We start from the raw sequence: 22500 nt of genomic DNA on the forward strand, positions 1-22500 counted from the left end.
TTGGGAGATCACACAAAAAATCATCACCCTTCGGCCCTTCCTAGAGTCTGAACCCAAGATCCCTGTTCAAACTTGTTCAAACTTAATAACTAAATAAGGCACTTTATGATATCAGCCTTAACACTTTATAATGAATCACAGTTCAGCCACCAATATTTTCTCCCCCTCCGCTAGACCTTGAGTGGTGGTCTGGACGCTAGTCATTCGGATGAGACGATAAACCAAGGTCCCGTGTGCCGCATGCACTTAGCGCACGTAAAAGAACCCACAGCAACACAAGGGTTGCTCCTGGCAAAATTCTGTAGAAAAATCCACTTCGATAGGAAAAACAAATAAAACTGCATGCAGGAAAAAATACAAAAAAAAAAAGGGTGGCGCTGCAGTGTAGCGATGCGCTCTCCCTGGGGAGAGCAGCCCGAATTTCACACAGAGAAATGTGTTGTGATAAAAAGAAATACCAATACAAATATTAGCCGTAACACGTTATATTATTAGCCTTAACACTTTGTAACATTTACCTTAAACCACTCTCTGTGATGAGGAGTGCCCAGGATACAAACTCATTCCATGAAGTCAACCAACAACTGCATGGGAGTCCACGACACACAAAGAATTAAGACAGTCCCAACTGGTTTCGGCTACAATCACTGAATCAGGTTTACTTTTTTGTTTTAATTATTAATGATTTACAGTTGTGTGCTATGACTTGTGTGTGTGTGCATGCACGTATGCTTGTGTGTATTGTGTGTGTGTGTGTGTGGATGAATGATTTTTAAAAAATAATGTTTGGTATCTTGTGTTCAATATTCGACAGTGCACTGTGCACAGGTGAAGTCTGACGCCGGTCTGTCTGTTCAGCTTTGTCTTGCTACTGCTGCTTAATGATTAATGTCTTGCTACTGCCGCTTAATGATTAATGTCTTGCTACTGCTGCTTAATGATTAATGTCTTGCTACTGCCGCTTAATGATTAATGTCTTGCTACTGCCGCTTAATGATTAATGTCTTGCTACTGCTGCTTAATGATTAATGTCTTGCTACTGCTGTTTAATGATTAATGTCTTGCTACTACTGCTTAATGATTAATGTCTTGCTACTGCCGCTTAATGATTAATGTCTTGCTACTGCTGCTTAATGATTAATGTCTTGCTACTGCTGCTTAATGATTAATGTCTTGCTACTGCTGCTTAATGATTAATGTCTTGCTACTGCTGCTTAATGATTAATGTCTTGCTACTGCCGCTTAATGATTAATGTCTTGCTACCACTGCTTAATGATTAGTGTCTTGCTACCACTGCTTAATGATTAGTGTCTTGCTACTGCTTAATAATGATCAATGTCTTGCTACTACTGCTTAATGTCTTACTACTACTGCTTAATGATTGATGTCTTGCTACTACTGCTTAATGTCTTGCTACCACTGCTTAAAGTCTTAACTCCCGAGAGCAAGGTTTCGGTTGCGCATGCGCACTAGAGCCTATCCAGGACTTGTATCCAAATCCAGACGACCTTCCCTACATGGGTCACATGTGGTGGTGAAAGGTTAGTAGATCGTCATATTTCTCTCCGTTTGCATGTTTTACAAACAATGTGGTCGTTTACGGTTGCCAACGTCGAGGGGCTGTCTGCATGCTTTCCAATTCTCACCGGACAGTACCACGTGCTGGTGCTATTTTTATCTGACAGACACGTCTAGCGCAAACACAAACGGCTCTAGCTCCGCCCCTTTTCTCTGCATTCAAATTTTGTATTACGTGTAGCTGACACATTTTGTACTTTCCAAAGTCAATTCAGGTCTAGATTGGAAGCTGCTAGGCAAATCTCGCTCTCTGCCATAAATGAAGCCAAACCGTAGCTTTATTAGGCTTTTATTTTGAATAAACCTTCACCGACGTCACAGTGTCAGACTCTGGTGAGAAACTGGCTTGATTCAAATCGCCCGCCATTTATAGTCCGGTTCAGGCTTTAATGATTAATGTCTTACTACTACTACTACTACTTATGCTTTATGATCAATGTCTTGCTACCACTGCTTAATGTCTTGCTACCACTGCTTAATGATTAATGTCTTACTATTACTGCTTAATGTCTTGCTATTACTGCTTAATGATTAATGTCTTGCTACTACTGCTGAATGAGTAATATACTGCTGATACTGCTTAATGTCTTTCTACTACTACTCAATGATTAATGTCATGCTACTACTGCTTAATGATTAATGTCATGCTACTACTACTTCCTCATTAATGTCTTGATACAACTGCTAACGTCTTGCTTCTGCTGCTTAATGATTAATGTCTTGCTTCTGCTGCTTAATGATCAGTGTTTTGCTACTGTACTACAGCTTAATAATTCATGTCTTGCTACTACTACTGCGTGATAATTAACTGCTTAGCACAGTTTTACGTCATACCACATAGTGCTGTTCCACACACACACACACACAAAAAACAAACATACCAAGCACGGATAACAAACAAAAGATAACAATCAACAAAAAAACAACAACAACAACAAAAAAACCCACAATACTTCCAACACCTTCTACGCTTCTCATCATGAGCTTTCGACACATCGGAGTTAAGCTCTTCTCTTTTCTGAGGGGAACAACAAGTGCATAATATACGTTGCGCTTCTGCACAGAGAAAACAACGGTTTACAATGTGGGGTTTACAACTTGTGTCAGGCGATTATGACGTTATAACAGTCGCTTTGAAAGCCCTTGTGGAACAGCATCATAAAAATTATGGGCCCAACTATTATGATCCAGACTGTATTGTCTGTACTGCAATGTGTTGTATGTTTGATGTTGTTTGTTGCTGGGGGGGGTTTTTTTTTGGGGGGGAGGGGGAGGAGGGGGTGCAGCTTTGTATGTACTCGAGTGCACTGCATTAAAAAAAAATAATAATAATAATAAAATAAATCCGTTGATATATATGTTCTGTTATCAATATTACATATGCTGCACTGTCTAAGAGAGTTATTGTTGTGTATGATACTGTCTTTTATATTCCACAGCACTGTATTGTATTGCGTGGTATTATATCATGCTGAAACTGCACATTGTGTGGCACCTGCATTTTGTAGGGTAATGTATTGTAATGTAGTGGAGTGTAGTGGAGTGTAGTGGAGTGTAGGGTGGTGTAGCATAGTGTGGTGTGATGTGATGTGATGTGATGCTGTGCGGTGTGGTGTGGTGTGTGGTCTAGTGCAGTGAAGCGTAGCATACTGTAGTCTAGTGCAGCGTAGCAAAGTGAAACGCAACATGACAAGGAGCAGCCTGCAGTGCAGTGCAGTGCAATGTAGAGTGATAAGTACAACATTCAGCAGCGTAGTGTTGTGCAGTGCAGTGCAATGTAGAGTGATAAGTACAACATTCAGCAGTGTAGCGTTGTGCAGTGCAGTGCAATGTAGAGTGATAAGTACAACATTCAGCAGCGTAGTGTTGTGCAGTGCAGTGCAATGTAGAGTGATAAGTACAACATTCAGCAGTGTAGTGCAGTGCAGTGCAGTGCAATGTAGAGTGATAAGTACAACATTCAGCAGCGTAGTGTAGTGCAGTGCAGTGCAATGTAGAGTGATAAGTACAACATTCAGCAGTGTAGTGTTGTGCAGTGCAGTGCAATGTAGAGTGATAAGTACAACATTCAGCAGTGTAGTGTTGTGCAGTGCAGTGCAATGTAGAGTGATAAGTACAACATTCAGCAGTGTAGTGCAGTGCAATGTAGAGTGATAAGTACAACATTCAGCAGTGTAGTGCAGTGCAATGTAGAGTGATAAGTACAACATTCAGCAGTGTAGTGCAGTGCAGTGCAGTGCAATGTAGAGTGATAAGTACAACATTCAGCAGTGCAGTGTAGTGCAGTGCAGTGCAATGTAGAGTGATAAGTACAACATTCAGCAGTGTAGTGTAGCGCAGTGCAGTGCAATGTAGAGTGATAAGTACAACATTCAGCAGTGTAGTGTTGTGCAGTGCAGTGCAATGCAGAGTGATAAGTACAACATTCAGCAGCGTAGTGTTGTGCAGTGCAGTGCAATGCAGAGTGATAAGTACAACATTCAGCAGCGTAGTGTAGTGCAGTGCAGTGCAATGTAGAGTGATAAGTACAACATTCAGCAGCGTAGTGTAGTGCAGTGCAGTGCAATGTAGAGTGATAAGTACAACATTCAGCAGTGTAGTGTTGTGCAGTGCAGTGCAATGTAGAGTGATAAGTACAACATTCAGCAGTGTAGTGTAGTGTAGTGCAGTGCAATGTAGAGTGATAAGTACAACATTCAGCAGTGTAGTGTTGTGCAGTGCAGTGCAATGTAGAGTGATAAGTACAACATTCAGCAGCGTAGTGCAGTGCAGTGCAGTGCAATGTAGAGTGATAAGTACAACATTCAGAACTGTAGTGTAGTGTTGTGCAGTGCAGTGCAATGTAGAGTGATAAGTACAACATTCAGAACTGTAGTGTAGTGTTGTGCAGTGCAATGTAGAGTGATAAGTACAACATTCAGCAGCGTAGTGCAGTGTAGTGCAGTGCAGTGCAGTGCAATGTAGAGTGATAAGTACAACATTCAGCAGTGTAGTGTAGTGTAGTGCAGTGCAATGTAGAGTGATAAGTACAACATTCAGCAGTGTAGTGTAGTGCAGTGCAGTGCAATGTAGAGTGATAAGTACAACATTCAGCAGTGTAGTGTTGTGCAGTGCAGTGCAATGTAGAGTGATAAGTACAACATTCAGCAGTGTAGTGTTGTGCAGTGCAGTGCAATGCAGAGTGATAAGTACAACATTCAGCAGCGTAGTGTAGTGCAGTGCAGTGCAATGTAGAGTGATAAGTACAACATTCAGCAGTGCAGTGTAGTGCAGTGCAATGTAGAGTGATAAGTACAACATTCAGCAGCGTAGTGCAGTGCAGTGCAGTGCAATGTAGAGTGATAAGTACAACATTCAGCAGTGTAGTGCAGTGTAGTGCAGTGCAATGTAGAGTGATAAGTACAACATTCAGCAGTGCAGTGTAGTGTAGTGCAGTGCAATGTAGAGTGATAAGTACAACATTCAGCAGTGTAGTGTAGTGTAGTGCAGTGCAATGTAGAGTGATAAGTACAACATTCAGCAGTGTAGTGTAGTGTAGTGCAGTGCAATGTAGAGTGATAAGTACAACATTCAGCAGTGTAGTGCAGTGCAGTGCAGTGCAATGTAGAGTGATAAGTACAACATTCAGCAGTGTAGTGCAGTGTAGTGCAGTGCAATGTAGAGTGATAAGTACAACATTCAGCAGTGTAGTGCAGTGCAGTGCAGTGCAATGTAGAGTGATAAGTACAACATTCAGCAGTGTAGTGTAGTGTAGTGCAGTGCAATGTAGAGTGATAAGTACAACATTCAGCAGCGTAGTGCAGTGTAGTGCAGTGCAATGTAGAGTGATAAGTACAACATTCAGCAGTGTAGTGTAGTGCAGTGCAGTGCAATGTAGAGTGATAAGTACAACATTCAGCAGTGTAGTGTAGCGCAGTGCAGTGCAATGTAGAGTGATAAGTACAACATTCAGCAGTGTAGTGTTGTGCAGTGCAGTGCAATGTAGAGTGATAAGTACAACATTCAGCAGTGTAGTGTAGTGTAGTGCAGTGCAATGTAGAGTGATAAGTACAACATTCAGCAGTGTAGTGTAGTGCAGTGCAATGTAGAGTGATAAGTACAACATTCAGCAGTGCAGTGTAGTGTTGTGCAGTGCAATGTAGAGTGCCAAGTACAACATTCAGCAGTGTAGTGTAGTGTTGTGCAGTGCAATGTAGAGTGCCAAGTACAACATTCAGCAGTGCAGTGTAGTGTTGTGCAGTGCAGTGCAATGTAGAGTGATAAGTACAACATTCAGCAGTGTAGTGTAGTGTTGTGCAGTGCAATGTAGAGTGCCAAGTACAACATTCAGCAGTGTAGTGTAGTGTTGTGCAGTGCAATGTAGAGTGCCAAGTACAACATTCAGCAGTGCAGTGTAGTGTTGTGCAGTGCAGTGCAATGTAGAGTGCTAAGTACAACATTCAGCAGTGTAGTGTTGTGCAGTGCAGTGCAATGTAGAGTGATAAGTACAACATTCAGCAGTGCAGTGCAGTGCAGTGCAGTGCAATGTAGAGTGATAAGTACAACATTCAGCAGTGTAGTGCAGTGCAGTGCAGTGCAATGTAGAGTGATAAGTACAACATTCAGCAGTGTAGTGCAGTGCAGTGCAGTGCAATGTAGAGTGATAAGTACAACATTCAGCAGTGTAGTGCAGTGTAGTGCAGTGCAATGTAGAGTGATAAGTACAACATTCAGCAGTGTAGTGCAGTGCAGTGCAGTGCAATGTAGAGTGATAAGTACAACATTCAGCAGTGTAGTGTAGTGTAGTGCAGTGCAATGTAGAGTGATAAGTACAACATTCAGCAGCGTAGTGCAGTGTAGTGCAGTGCAATGTAGAGTGATAAGTACAACATTCAGCAGTGTAGTGTAGTGCAGTGCAGTGCAATGTAGAGTGATAAGTACAACATTCAGCAGTGTAGTGTAGCGCAGTGCAGTGCAATGTAGAGTGATAAGTACAACATTCAGCAGTGTAGTGTTGTGCAGTGCAGTGCAATGTAGAGTGATAAGTACAACATTCAGCAGTGTAGTGTAGTGTAGTGCAGTGCAATGTAGAGTGATAAGTACAACATTCAGCAGTGTAGTGTAGTGCAGTGCAATGTAGAGTGATAAGTACAACATTCAGCAGTGCAGTGTAGTGTTGTGCAGTGCAATGTAGAGTGCCAAGTACAACATTCAGCAGTGTAGTGTAGTGTTGTGCAGTGCAATGTAGAGTGCCAAGTACAACATTCAGCAGTGCAGTGTAGTGTTGTGCAGTGCAGTGCAATGTAGAGTGATAAGTACAACATTCAGCAGTGTAGTGTAGTGTTGTGCAGTGCAATGTAGAGTGCCAAGTACAACATTCAGCAGTGTAGTGTAGTGTTGTGCAGTGCAATGTAGAGTGCCAAGTACAACATTCAGCAGTGCAGTGTAGTGTTGTGCAGTGCAATGTAGAGTGATAAGTACAACATTCAGCAGTGTAGTGTTGTGCAGTGCAGTGCAATGTAGAGTGATAAGTACAACATTCAGCAGTGTAGTGCAGTGCAATGTAGAGTGATAAGTACAACATTCAGCAGTGTAGTGCAGTGCAATGTAGAGTGCCAAGTACAACATTCAGCAGCGTAGTGCAGTGTAGTGCAGTGTAGTGCAGTGCAATGTAGAGTGATAAGTACAACATTCAGCAGTGTAGTGCAGTGCAATGTAGAGTGCCAAGTACAACATTCAGCAGTGCAGTGTTGTGCAGTGCAGTGCAGTTCGTACAGCACGAAGCAGTGCAGCACAGTGAAGTGTACATTACATCATGTAGCCTGTAATGAAGCGCTGAACATCAGTGGAGTGATGGCCTAGAGGTAACGCGTCCGCCTAAGAAGCGAGAGAATCTGAGCGCGCTGGTTCGAATCACGGCTCAGCCGCCAATATTTTCTCCCGCTCCACTAGACCTTGAGTGGTGGTCTGGACGCTAGTCATTCGGATGAGACAATAAACCGAAGTCCTGTGTGCACCACGCACTTAGCGCACATAAAAGAACCCATGGCAACAAAAGGGTTGTTCCTGGCAAAATTCTGTAGAAAAATCTACGTCAATAGGAAAAACAAATAAAACTGCACGCAGGAAAAATACAAAAAACAAAAAAAAATGGGTGGCGCTGTAGTATAGCGATGCGCTCTCCCTGGGGAGAGCAGCCCGAATTTCACACAGAGAAATCTGTTGTGATAAAAAGAAATACAAAATACAAAAATACACACAATGCAGTGTATTTATTATTACAGTGTAGTAGTAGTCGCACATCATCTCACAGTTGTGTACAGTACAACACGAGGTAGTCTAATGCAGAATTCATACATATACATACATATATACATATATCAATATATATAACAACCTGCTGGGACCACCACACCCAATACACAGCTCTGTTCAATAACAACGACAACGACAACAACATGATTTCTTACTCAATCACCTTAACTCCTCTTACGTCATTTCTGCCACCTGCTGTTCTGGTGGAGGTTTTTCTCTTTATTTGGGATTTATTTTTTTTATTTTGTGTGTGTTTGTTTGTTTGTGTGTGTGTGTGTGTGTGTGTGTGTGTGTGTGTGTGTGTGTGTGTGTGTGTGTGTGTGTGTTCTTTTTTTAATTCTTTTACGTCTTTTCACTATTATTAGTGTTTTACTGATATTAGATGTGTAGTGGGTGTGTGTGTGTGTGTGTGTGTGTGTGTGTGCTTTCATGTGTGTATGCAATCATGCATCTTTGCATACACGTGTACACACAATCAAACAGGCATGTTCTGTGCATGGCATAAAACGAAACAGGGGGACCACGAAAACGAATCAGTGTAAGAAAAAAGGTGACACACCCATTGATTGATATGTGGTGGACAAACATGATTTTTGCTTCTTTTTTTTTTCTTTTTTTTTTTTAATCACCTGTCATCCCTGCTGCTGCTGTTCCCTCTGCTTGCTTTTCTCTCTCTTTTTTTTTTTTTCTCAATCAACATCAGTGGTTAACCCAGACCATCACCCCAACCCCCACACCCTCCTTCGTTCATTTGCTGCACATTCTCTCCCCCACGACCACCCTCCCCTCCCCCCCCACTCCCCCCACCTGTATCCACTGTCTCCCTGAATCTTCTCCTCACACCCCTTGGAAACATTTTGCCCATTCCTTTCTTCAATATATTTATTTAAAAATAAATAAATAAAAAAAATATTTAAAAAAAAGAAAGAAAGAAATTCCAAAAACGCTTCTCATGTTCCCACAAAAAAAAACATGTTGTGCGCAGTGATCTGGTGCCAGACTCTGCAGCATGCACAAGTGTACAGTTGTATGGCTGTCCCCCTGTCTGCACACACATCTGCAGCCACTGAGTGAGTTTGGCGCCAAGGGTTGGGAGGGAGGAGGAGGGGGGGGGGGAGGAGTCATGAGGGGTAGGGAGGGAGGGAGGGGGCTGTGGTTTGAGACCTGCTGCTTGTCTGGGATTTCTTCTGGTTACAGTTCTGTCTGTGATGGGATTCCCTCTCCTCCTGTTCTATTAGTGACACTGGGGGAGAAACTGGGACCTGGGAGGGAAGATGTGGGTGTGGGGGGTGGGTGGGTGGAGGGGCATGGGGGGCAGGAGGAGGGGGAGGGGGGGGGGGCAGAGTCATGAGGGGTAGGGAGGGAGGGAGGGGGCTGTGGTTTGAGACCTGCTGCTTGTCTGGGATTTCTTCTGGTTACAGTTCTGTCTGTGATGGGATTCCCTCTCCTCCTGTTCTATTAGTGACACTGGGGGAGAAACTGGGACCTGGGAGGGAAGATGTGTGTGGGGGTGGGTGGGTGGAGGGGCATGGGGGGCAGGAGGAGGGGGAGGGGGGGGGGCAGAGTCATAAGGGGTAGGGAGGGAGGGAGGGGGCTGTGGTTTGAGACCTGCTGCTTGTCTGGGATTTCTTCTGGTTACAGTTCTGTCTGTGATGGGATTCCCTCTCCTCCTGTTCTATTAGTGACACTGGGGGAGAAACTGGGACCTGGGAGGGAAGATGTGTGTGGGGGTGGGTGGGTGGAGGGGCATGGGGGGCAGGAGGAGGGGGAGGGGGCATTTGTACTATGACCAACTTTCTCAAATTCAATCTTGGGTGAAGAATAAACAACTTTTAAAGTTGGTCAATGAACTTTAAACAAACAAACAAAGAACACTTTTCTTTTTTATGGTATCATATTTGTTTTGTTATTCTGTTTTGTTTTTGAGGTGTTTTTTTTAATTTTTATTTTTTGGGGGGTTGTGCTTTTTTGGGTTTTTTTGTTGTTTTTGAGGGGTGTCAATGGTTGTTTTGTGACAAGAAAATGCAAGACAAGACATGTTTTATATGGCAGGAAACCCTGCAAGGACAACTTCCTCAAAGCCATTCTCTCAAAGACATGTAAACACCTCCCCAGCAGAGCAAGCCCGGTCTATTCCTAGTCAATCAAACCAAAAATGACTACAGATAGGGGGTAGGCGCGTCATCTTTAATTAATCTGTATTTTTGTGTGGATGTTTTTTGGGTTTTTTTTCTCTTTTGTTTATTTCTTTGCTTTGTTTGTTTTCTTTGTTTATTTATTTATTATTATTATTTTTATTATTATTATTATTATTATTACTACCTTTTTTCTATATTATAATTATTATTTATTGATTTATGTAAGCTTATCTATTATTTATTCACCTTTTTTTCTTTTTTTCCTTCTTTTTTTTTTTCTCTCAAGGCCTGACTAAGCGCGCTGGGTTACGCTGCTGGTCAGGCATCTGCTTGGCAGATGTGGTGTAGCATATATGGATTTGTCCAAACGCAGTGACGCCTCCTTGAGCCACTGAAACTGAAACTGTTTGTTTTCTTCTTCTGTCTGACTCTCCACTCTTCTTCAGTGACAACTTCCTCAAAACCCATCCATCAACTTGAAGTTCAAGACACAGAAAAAACTTCTTCTGCTGAGAAACGGAAGTCTAAACTTGATCGATCAAAATGAAAATAACCACGAATATCTTCTTTTCAAACATGAATTCTTTCTCTCAATCTTCTTCTCTTTTTTTATTTTATTTTATTAAAAAAAAATTTTTTTATTCTTCTTCTTCCTTTACTGATTCTTGCTCAGTAATCAACATCCTTGAAAACCTGTCATTCTACGATAAGCAGTTTAAGTAACCAGCTTCAAAGTTCAGACAATAAAATCAAAAACTAGGAGTGAATGTGACATGTTCTTATCTTGCTGTGATTTGGACCAGTGTGATGTGATACTGTGATATTGCCTGTGATGATTTACATATCTTTTTTTAAATTTTTATGTCACTTAGTTTGAAGTGTATGTAAATTTTAGCCAGTGTAATGTGAGATAGTCTGAAATCTGTTTATTTTAGCAAATGTGATATGAGGCTATGTCTATTTATCTATTTATTTCATTTTATTTTTTTGTACATATTCTTACGTCACTGAGTCTTAAATCTGTATACCTTATAGCGCAGTACCCCCACCTCAAATGGGGCTCACCACGCTATATAAGCCTGTGTATTATTATCATTATCATCATTATTATCCAAAACAATCTCTGATATATATATATATATATATATTTTTTTTTTTTTTTTTTTTTAAACAGATATTCTGTTTAGTTTGGGGTTGTTTGTTGTTGTTACTGTTATCACTTTTTTTTCACTTGGAATCCCTGATCCCTGTCTAGATTCTGGTTCGGTGACCAGGCCTGACTAAGCGTGTTGGGTTAAGCTGCTGATCAGGCATCTGCCTGGTACAGTAGCTGTTGTGGTGCAGCGCATATGGATTTGTCTGAATGCAGTGACACGCCCTTGAGAAACTGAAACTGAAACTATAAAGAGAGAGAGAGAGAGAATTCTACTAGGCTCAGGACATCAGAAGCGCTTTGCATCTTTTAACCCTTTTCTTCCCCAAGTCCTGTCGTCAACGCTCCAGACCAGGTCAATTCCATGCCACCAAGACAGATCCTGTCATCATTGCTCCAGACCAAGTTATTTCCAAGCCACAAAAGACAGAAAGAGGGGTCAGTTGGGGGGGGACCTGGTGTGGGAGGGAGGAAGGAAGAGGGAGGGGCCCTGGCCGGGGAAATGAGAGTTGTCCTTCACCATGCATTGAGGGGTATGTAATCATGACCATAAAATAGAATGAAATGAAAGATGACTGCTGAGTCTATAAAAACACCAAATGGAGAAAGGTTGGTTTTTTTTGTTTTTTTTTTAATAAAACCTGTGGGTTGTAAAATAGGACTCACTTTTGATAAAAGGTGTCCAACGGTTCAGACTGAAGACTCTATCTTCAAGTCTGAACCATTGGATACCTTTTAAAGTTTTATATAAAAAAAAAATTAGTGAGTCCTATTTTACAACCTACAGTTGTTGTTGAAGAAGAAGAAGTAACAATTGTGAGACAATGTGAAGAAGAAGTAACAGTTGTGAAGTAACAGCTGTGAAACAATGTGAAGAAGAAGAAGAAACAGTTGTGAGACAATGTGAAGAAGAAGAAGAAACAGTTGTGAGACAATGTGAAGAAGAAGTAGTAACAGTTGTGAAACAATGTGAAGAAGAAGAAGTAACAGTTGTGAGACAATGTGAAGAAAAAGTAACAGTTGTGAGACAATGTGAAGAAGAAGAAGTAACAGTTGTGAGACAATGTGAAGAAGAAGAAGTAACAGTTGTGAGACAATGTGAAGAAGAAGAAGAAGAAACAGTTGTGAGACAATGTGAAGAAGAAGAAGTAGTAACAGATGTGAGACAATGTGAAGAAAAAGTAACAGTTGTGAGACAATGTGAAGAAGAAGAAGTAGTAACAGATGTGAGACAATGTGAAGAAGAAGAAGTAGTAACAGATGTGAGACAATGTGAAGAAGAAGAAGTAGTAACAGATGTGAGACAATGTGAAGAAAAAGTAACAGTTGTGAGACAATGTGAAGAAGAAGAAGTAACAGTTGTGAGACAATGTGAAGAAGACGAAGAAGTAACAGTTGTGAGACAATGTGAAGAAAAAGTAACAGTTGTGAGACAATGTGAAGAAAAAGTAACAGATGTGAGACAATGTGAAGAAAAAGTAACAGTTGTGAGACAATGTGAAGAAAAAGTAACAGATGTGAGACAATGTGAAGAAGAAGAAGTAACAGTTGTGAGACAATGTGAAGAAGAAGAAACAGTTGTGAGACAATGTGAAGAAGAAGAAGAAGTAACAGTTGTGAGACAATGTGAAGAAGAAGTAACAGTTGTGAGACAATGTGAAGAAGAAGAAGTAACAGCTGTGAGACAATGTGAAGAAAAAGTAACAGTTGTGAGACAATGTGAAGAAGACGAAGAAGTAACAGTTGTGAGACAATGTGAAGAAAAAGTAACAGTTGTGAGACAATGTGAAGAAAAAGTAACAGTTGTGAGACAATGTGAAGACGAAGAAGTAACAGTTGTGAGACAATGTGAATAAGAAGTAGTAACAGATGTGAGACAATGTGAAGAAGAAGCAGTTGTGAAACAATGTGAAGAAGAAGAAGAAACAGTTGTGAGACAATGTGAAGAAGAAGAAGAAACAGTTGTGAGACAATGTGAAGAAGAAGAAGAAACAGTTGTGAGACAATGTGAAGAAGACGAAGAAACAGTTGTGAGACAATGTGAAGAAGAAGAAGAAACAGTTGTGAGACAATGTGAAGAAGAAGAAGAAACAGTTGTGAGACAATGTGAAGAAAAAGTAACAGTTGTGAGACAATGTGAAGAAGAAGAAGAAGAAACAGTTGTGAGACAATGTGAAGAAGAAGAAGAAACAGTTGTGAGACAATGTGAAGAAGAAGAAGTAACAGTTGTGAGACAATGTGAAGAAGAAGAAGAAGTAACAGTTGTGAGACAATGTGAAGAAGAAGAAACAGTTGTGAGACAATGTGAAGAAGAAGAAGAAACAGTTGTGAGACAATGTGAAGAAGAAGAAGTAGTAACAGTTGTGAGACAATGTGAAGAAGACGAAGAAGTAACAGTTGTGAGACAATGTGAAGAAGAAGAAGTAGTAACAGTTGTGAGACAATGTGAAGAAGAAGTAGTAACAGTTGTGAGACAATGTGAAGAAGAAGAAGTAGTAACAGTTGTGAGAGAATGTGAAGAAGAAGAAGAAAGAGTTGTGAGACAATGTGAAGAAGAAGAAGTAACAGTTGTGAGACAATGAAGAAGAAGAAGAAACAGTTGTGAGACAATGTGAAGACGAAGAAGTAACAGTTGTGAGACAATGTGAAGAAGAAGTAGTAACAGTTGTGAGACAATGTGAAGAAGACGAAGAAGTAACAGTTGTGAGACAATGTGAAGAAGAAGAAGTAACAGATGTGAGACAATGTGAAGAAGACGAAGAAGTAACAGTTGTGAGACAATGTGAAGAAGAAGAAGTAACAGTTGTGAGACAATGTGAAGAAGAAGAAGTAGTAACAGATGTGAGACAATGTGAAGAAGAAGAAGTAGTAACAGATGTGAGACAATGTGAAGAAGAAGAAGAAGAAACAGTTGTGAGACAATGTGAAGAAGAAGTAGTAGTAACAGTTATGAGACAATGTGAAGAAGAAAAAAAAGAAGAAACAGCTTCTTTCTTTTCTTTTTTTTAACATACATTTTTTTTTTTTTTTTTTTTTTTTGCTGTGCTGCGCATGATTATGTAATTCTATTCAGGTGCTGTTACAGATTTCTGAGTTGTTCTCTGCCTACGATGAGAAAAAATGTGGATGGAGAAAGCTTCTTTTTGCAGTCTGTGCCAGAAGCACTGAGTCTGGTTTTCTTCTTCAGCGTGCGTGGGCTTTAACTCCCACATTCCCGCAACATACATACAGGTACATGTACGAGTGGGATCTTGTCATCTCATGTGTACCACCACGCTTAACCCTGCCGCGCATGCTTTGCCGTTCCCCGTTTTGAGGGGGTTGATTCTGGTTTAGGTTAAGCCTGACTTTTTGTTGTTGTTGTTGTTTGATAGTTTTTTGTTCTGGTGGTTAGTTCTCCAATGTATTTCTAGCCCTCATTCATTCATATGGCATGGGTTTCAAACCAAAGTGAATGGAATTGATTCCTTTATTAAACTTCATCCCCACCCTCCACCCCCCCAACCACCCAAAAAAAACCCAACAACATTCGTCCAGACAGATCAACAAAAAATGTAGAAGTTCCAGAATAAAGAGACAGGCCAGCAGACAGGATATGTATGAGTTATATTTGATGATAATAACAACAACAATAAGAAGAAGAAGAAAGAAAGAAAGAAAAAGGATGACCAGAAAGAAAATAAAAGAACAAGAAGCAGGAAATTTCTTGCATACATATTTGTCTGACATTGCTGACAGGACTGAAGTTGTGATTCGAAGTGTGTATACAAACAATGATACATCATAATCATTACATGCATATATATATATATATATATATATATATATATATGTGTGTGTGTGTGTGTGTGTGTGTGTGTGTGTGTGTGTGTGTGTGTGTGTGTGTATCGACACTGTGAAAAGGGGAAAAGAATTCAATTTCTTTGAATCTGTGATTTTCCAAAAAGGGGTGGTGTGGTGGTGGAGGGGGTGAGTGATATCATTCAAACACATTAAAAGCCCCCAGTTTCTTCACAGCAGGAAATTACAAATCATGCATAATTACCAAAGATCGGTTAGAAGTAAAACTCAAGTTGAAACTTGCTACCACCCACAACCATTGGCTTTCTGGGGTTTTTTTTTTTTTCTTCTCTCTCCCATGTTTCCCCCACCTTCACCTACCTATGTCCCCTTCCCCAACCCACCTTGTGTGTGTGTGTGTGTGTGTGTGTGTGTGTGTGTCCACCTTTGTGTGTGTGTGTGTGTGTGTGTGTGTGTGTGGATCTGTGTTTTGAAATAAACCAACGCACACTCATCCAAACCACCCCACAGCAGACTGGCAAGAAACCAACAGGTGCAACAGCCCAGTGGTTAAAGCCCTGGACTTTCAATCTGAGGAACCTGGCTTCAAATCTCGGTATCGGCGCCTGGTGGGATAAAGGGCGGAGATTTCTCCGATCTCCCAGGTCAATATATACATGTGCAGATCTGCCAGTGCCTGAACCCCCTTCGTGTGTATACGCACGCAGAAGATCAAAATACACACGCCAAAGATCCTGTAAATCCATGTCAGAGTTCGGTGGGTTATGAAGACACAAAAACACCCAGCATGCATCAACCATGACAGAATCATCGGCAAGGCGATGTTGGTCGAGAAATGGAAAGAAAGAGAAAGAAAGACGGAAAGAAAGAAAGCAGCAGTAGAAGAAGAAGACTGAAACTCAAGGCCACAGAAAACAAACAGGAATCGAACCAGCCCCCAAACCCACTCCCATGATGCTCACTCACAGCCAACCAAAAACCCATACCTGCTGGACAAAGGCCACGAGGATCCGGACGAAGAGGGGAAGACAGAAGGACGATTTCATTGTTGACTGCAGCAGTCGGTCGAGTCGCACAACAACGACACAAAGTCAGCAACGCAGCCACCGCTGTCCCCAGAATCGCTCAATCATCCTGCGCTGGTCACAGGACAGCGGGAGGGTGGGGTGGGTAGGGGGTCCACCTGAACGACAGACAGACAGACATCAATTATGGTAAGGTCCACCTGAACAACAGACAGACATCAAGTATGGTAAGGTCCACCTGAACAACAGACAGACAGACATCAAGTATGGTAAGGTCCACCTGAACAACAGACAGACATCAAGTATGGTAAGGTCCACCTGAACAACAGACAGACAGACATCAAGTATGGTAAGGTCCACCTGAACAACAGACAGACATCAAGTATGGTAAGGTCCACCTGAACAACAGACAGACAGACATCAAGTATGGTAAGGTCCACCTGAACAACAGACAGACATCAAGTATGGTAAGGTCCACCTGAACAACAGACAGACAGACATCAAGTATGGTAAGGTCCACCTGAACAACAGACAGACAGACATCAAGTATGGTAAGGTCCACCTGAACAACAGACAGACAGACATCAAGTATGGTAAGGTCCACCTGAACAACAGACAGACAGACATCAAGTATGGTAAGGTCCACCTGAACAACAGAGAGACAGACATCAAGTATGGTAAGGTCCACCTGAACAACAAACAGACAGACATCAAGTATGGTAAGGTCCACCTGAACAACAGACAGACATCAAGTATGGTAAGGTCCACCTGAACAACAGACAGACATCAAGTATGGTAAGGTCCACCTGAACAACAAACAGACAGACATCAAGTATGGTAAGGTCCACCTGAACAACAGACAGACATCAAGTATGGTAAGGTCCACCTGAACAGACAGACATCAAGTATGGTAAGGTCCACCTGAACAACAGACAGACATCAAGTATGGTAAGGTCCACCTGAACAACAGACAGACATCAAGTATGGTAAGGTCCACCTGAACAACAGACAGACATCAAGTATGGTAAGGTCCACCTGAACAACAGACAGACAGACATCAAGTATGGTAAGGTCCACCTGAACAACAGACAGACAGACATCAAGTAACTGTATGGTAAGGTCCACCTGAACAACAGACAGACAGACATCAAGTAACTGTATGGTAAGGTCCACCTGAACAACAAACAGACAGATATCAAGTATGGTAAGGTCCACCTGAACAACAGACAGACATCAAGTATGGTAAGGTCCACCTGAACAACAGACAGACATCAAGTATGGTAAGGTCCACCTGAACAACAGACAGACATCAAGTATGGTAAGGTCCACCTGAACAACAGACAGACAGACATCAAGTATGGTAAGGTCCACCTGAACAACAGACAGACAGACATCAAGTATGGTAAGGTCCACCTGAACAACAGACAGACATCAAGTATGGTAAGGTCCACCTGAACAGACAGACATCAAGTATGGTAAGGTCCACCTGAACAACAGAGAGACAGACATCAAGTATGGTAAGGTCCACCTGAACAACAGACAGACATCAAGTATGGTAAGGTCCACCTGAACAACAGACAGACAGACATCAAGTATGGTAAGGTCCACCTGAACAACAGACAGACATCAAGTATGGTAAGGTCCACCTGAACAACAGACAGACATCAAGTATGGTAAGGTCCACCTGAACAACAGACAGACATCAAGTATGGTAAGGTCCACCTGAACAACAGACAGACAGACATCAAGTATGGTAAGGTCCACCTGAACAACAGACAGACAGACATCAAGTATGGTAAGGTCCACCTGAACAACAGACAGACATCAAGTATGGTAAGGTCCACCTGAACAACAGACAGACATCAAGTATGGTAAGGTCCACCTGAACAACAGACAGACATCAAGTATGGTAAGGTCCACCTGAACAACAGACAGACAGACATCAAGTATGGTAAGGTCCACCTGAACAACAGACAGACAGACATCAAGTATGGTAAGGTCCACCTGAACAACAGACAGACATCAAGTATGGTAAGGTCAACCTGAACAACAGAGAGACAGACATCAAGTATGGTAAGGTCCACCTGAACAGACAGACATCAAGTATGGTAAGGTCCACCTGAACAACAGAGAGACAGACATCAAGTATGGTAAGGTCCACCTGAACAACAGACAGACATCAAGTATGGTAAGGTCCACCTGAACAACAGACAGACAGACATCAAGTATGGTAAGGTCCACCTGAACAACAGACAGACATCAATTATGGTAAGGTCCACCTGAACAACAGAGAGACAGACATCAAGTATGGTAAGGTCCACCTGAACAACAGAGAGACAGACATTAAGTATGGTAAGGTCCACCTGAACAACAGAGAGACAGACATTAAGTATGGTAAGGTCCACCTGAACAACAGACAGACAGACATCAAGTATGGTAAGGTCCACCTGAACAACAGACAGACAGACATCAAGTATGGTAAGGTCCACCTGAACAACAGACATCAAGTATGGTAAGGTCCACCTGAACAACAGAGAGACAGACATCAAGTATGGTAAGGTCCACCTGAACAACAGAGAGACAGACATCAAGTATGGTAAGGTCCACCTGAACAACAGACAGACATCAAGTATGGAAAGATCCACCTGAACAACAGAGAGACAGACATCAAGTATGGTAAGGTCCACCTGAACAACAGAGAGACAGACATCAAGTATGGTAAGGTCCACCTGAACAACAGAGAGACAGACATTAAGTATGGTAAGGTCCACCTGAACAACAGACAGACATCAAGTATGGAAAGATCCACCTGAACAACAGAGAGACAGACATCAAGTATGGTAAGGTCCACCTGAACAACAGAGAGACAGACATCAAGTATGGTAAGGTCCACCTGAACAACAGAGAGACAGACATCAAGTATGGTAAGGTCCACCTGAACAACAGAGAGACAGACATCAAGTATGGTAAGGTCCACCTGAACAACAGAGAGACAGACATCAAGTATGGTAAGGTCCACCTGAACAACAGACAGACAGACATCAAGTATGGTAAGGTCCACCTGAACAACAGACAGACAGACATCAAGTATGGTAAGGTCCACCTGAACAACAGAGAGACAGACATCAAGTATGGTAAGGTCCACCTGAACAACAGACAGACAGACATCAAGTATGGTAAGGTCCACCTGAACAACAGACAGACAGACATCAAGTATGGTAAGGTCCACCTGAACAACAGACATCCATCAAGTATGGTAAGGTCCACCTGAACAACAGACAGATATCAAGTATGGTAAGGTCCACCTGAACAACAGACAGACATCAAGTATGGTAAGGTCCACCTGAACAACAGACAGATATCAAGTATGGTAAGTATGGTAAGGTCCACCTGAACAACAGACAGATATCAAGTATGGTAAGGTCCACCTGAACAACAGACAGATATCAAGTATGGTAAGGTCCACCTGAACAACAGACAGATATCAAGTATGGTAAGTATGGTAAGGTCCACCTGAACAACAGACAGATATCAAGTATGGTAAGTATGGTAAGGTCCACCTGAACAACAGACAGATATCAAGTATGGTAAGTATGGTAAGGTCCACCTGAACAACAGAGAGACAGACATCAAGTATGGTAAGGTCCACCTAAACAACAGAGAGACAGACATCAAGTACGTTAAGTTTGTCATTAACTGGTTACCAATATCATTCAAAACATGATCAGGTGATATTTAAAGGTGAGTAGAAAACTTCTTTTCTTTTTCCCCTGCTTTCCTCTCAACAGTGTACTGAACTTCATGTTGCGTGCTTTGTCGGGGAAAAAGAAGAAGCAGAAAACAAAGATCATAGATTTAAATAAACTTAATAACATAGTGAACGGCAAACTGTCTAAATGCTTCGGTCTTACATCTGTCAAGTTCTGCGTCTGCTTACAGATGCTGAAAAATTGTACTCTCGTTTTGATGGTACTTTTGGTATAATTTGTCTGTGTACTGGTAATCCAGACAAGATGTTTAAAAACTGTTATCCAGGCGATGATCCATCAATCACAGTGTCTGAGAGAGCAGAACGAACATGGTAGCACTAGCAGAGTGGTGAACTCCACAGCAAACCCTACCACCACCTTTCTCACCCTCAACCCTCCCCCCAACACCCAATCCAACCCCTCTGAAAAAAAAAAATTGCCACAAGTACATGAATTTAAAAACATCTGCATAATTCACATTTGTTCTTTCTCTCTCTCTCTTTTATTGTCATTTAAGTTTTCCATTCTGTCTTTTCTGACCAAGACTCGTCTTCTGGGGATGACAACCTGAAAGTCCTGAGCATAGATGCAGAAGTATGTGGACGGTTGATTACAAACTGTGTACAGCATACAACGCTAACTTACAGAGAAACTTTGCACTCACTACTACAGTACTAGTAATCTGGGCATCAGCATATATTATCAAGACTAACCATGTGCTCACAACTGGTAATCTGGGCATTGTATTATCAAAACCAACTTCTTCCAAAGTATGATTTCTAAGATATTGCCAAGATAAACTTTAAGATACATGCACTACAGTGACTACTGAGGGTACCATCAAAACAACATTATAACTTAGTTATTATTATTACATAATTAATACCATTTCCAACTTTAAGATACATGCACTACAGTGACTACTGAGTGTACCTAGTTACTATTATTACATAATTAATACCATTTCCAAAAAATACATATAAACTGGGCACATAGGACCGAGAGGCATCCACAAAAGAGAACGACTCAGCAATACCATGAAAAGTATTAGGTCTTTCTAAACTTTCAAGTCTCTTGTAAACCAGACTTTCCACAAGCAGCCCCAGCTCTCATCAAACACTTTGTCCAAGCTTGTCAGTCAAGTCCAATCTCCCAGTGAGGAGGATGTATTACCATGTCCGAGTAGTACGACCATCAGAACAGAGTATCCATGTGGAGGAGAGTATCTTTGCGCAAGCTACATCCCCACACTCTCTTGGCCCAAAAGGGCTTTAGGGACAGTCGGTGTTACTCTTAGGGATGGTCCCAAAAGGCCAGCCAACGAGCCCCCCCCCCCCCCCCCCTGCAAGGCTGCAGCACTAGGAGCCAGCGAAATCTCGCCTTCTGGTTTTGAGAGTCATGACGACCTGCATGTCTATCTGCCTCACAGCCATTACTTAGATGCCGCGGTATGTGGACAGTCAATCACTAAAAGTACACAGCGCACAGTGGCAGGATAACTTACAGGGACTTACTGACAAACTGCGTGTCAGTGTTACTATCAGGGCTTTAGGGTGTTTACAGGGGACAGGGGAGGGTGTGTGTGTGTGGAGGGGGGGCGGGGGGGGGGGGGGGGGGGGGTCAGGGAGGTCTCCTCTAACGGTCGGCATACAGAGGCCTGCCCAACAACTACCTGCTTGTTTGGCTCACAGTTGTCATGGTGATTGTGTGCGGTTAGGACTTAAAAAAAAAAATCAAAAACAAATAGAGTGAAACGAAAGTTGTCATGAAACAGATGACAACTCACATTTCTTTGTTTGTGGAATGTGTGTTAAAAAGACAGGGGAGGCGTGGAGGGGAGGGATAGTGAGATCTAAAGAAAAGGAGAGATGAGAGGGGAGGGGGGGGGGAGAGGTAATGGGAAAGAAAGAAAGAGGGAGAGAGAGAGAGAGAGAGAGAGAAAGGAGAGAGAGGATGGACAGACAGAGAAAGGCTTAAATATCTAATACCACAACTCACACTGCAGCAGTAACAAACCCTGACATGTGTAACAAGCAATCACTTGCCATGCATGTTTAAAATGCAAACAACAGAACACTAGAAGTAGAATATGCAAAAAAAAAAATAATAATAATTAAAAAAAAATAACACAGAATACAACCATCGATCAAACTTGAAATGCAAGCCTCGAGACATGATGGGGAAATTACTACAGGAAACGAACGATAGGTAAAAATTCAAGAAAGTGATAAGTTCTTTTAAAGGTGTGTGCTAGCGAAAATGGCATCCCATTATAAACTGTAGGTAAAAACGTACCAATGTTACTAGTATCAAAAGAGAATAATTAAAGGGTTTTTTTTAATTTTGTGTGTCTGCCTACATGGCGGGGTAAAAACAGTCATACACATAAAAGCCCACTCGTGTAGAGTGTGGGAGTTGCAGCCCACGAACGAAGAAGTCGTTTGCTCTTCAGACAGGTGAAGAAAATGTAAAAGGGACAACTCAGACAGAAAAAGAGAATGACAACAAACAAGAAATCAGTAAACATATTCTTACCACTGAGCCAGGGGACCACGCCTGAAGCAGGAAGAAGTTTAAGACAAGAAAAAAAACAAAAACAAAAAAAACACCGAAAGCCAGAGAGACAAAGGAAGAAAGCAAAAGATGGAGAACATTAAAGAAGAGAGAAAAAAAATGGAACAAACAACTTGAAGCGATGTTCTGATAAGTTGTTTGTGTGTTACCAGCCGCTGTGGTTAAGTGGTTAGCGTCGCGGACTGAC

At 41.8% G+C, this 22500-nt stretch overlaps 2 protein-coding genes across 2 annotated transcripts in view; one reads left to right on the top strand and one right to left on the bottom strand.

The window, feature by feature from the left end:
- The window catches only part of LOC143301854 (uncharacterized), a 102146-nt gene that overhangs the window by 62195 nt on the left and 17451 nt on the right, over window positions 1–22500 (bottom strand). The window contains exon 2 of the mRNA XM_076616270.1: window positions 15952–16148. The gene's annotated coding sequence lies outside the window, so the exon portion shown is untranslated. The remainder of the gene's footprint in view (window positions 1–15951; window positions 16149–22500) is intronic.
- Window positions 1–22500, top strand: part of LOC143301787 (myogenesis-regulating glycosidase-like) — a 93496-nt gene that overhangs the window by 28133 nt on the left and 42863 nt on the right. The window lies entirely within an intron of this gene.

Source organism: Babylonia areolata, chromosome 28, assembly GCF_041734735.1.
Source record: "Babylonia areolata isolate BAREFJ2019XMU chromosome 28, ASM4173473v1, whole genome shotgun sequence".
Taxonomy (NCBI): Eukaryota; Metazoa; Mollusca; class Gastropoda; order Neogastropoda; family Buccinidae; genus Babylonia; species Babylonia areolata.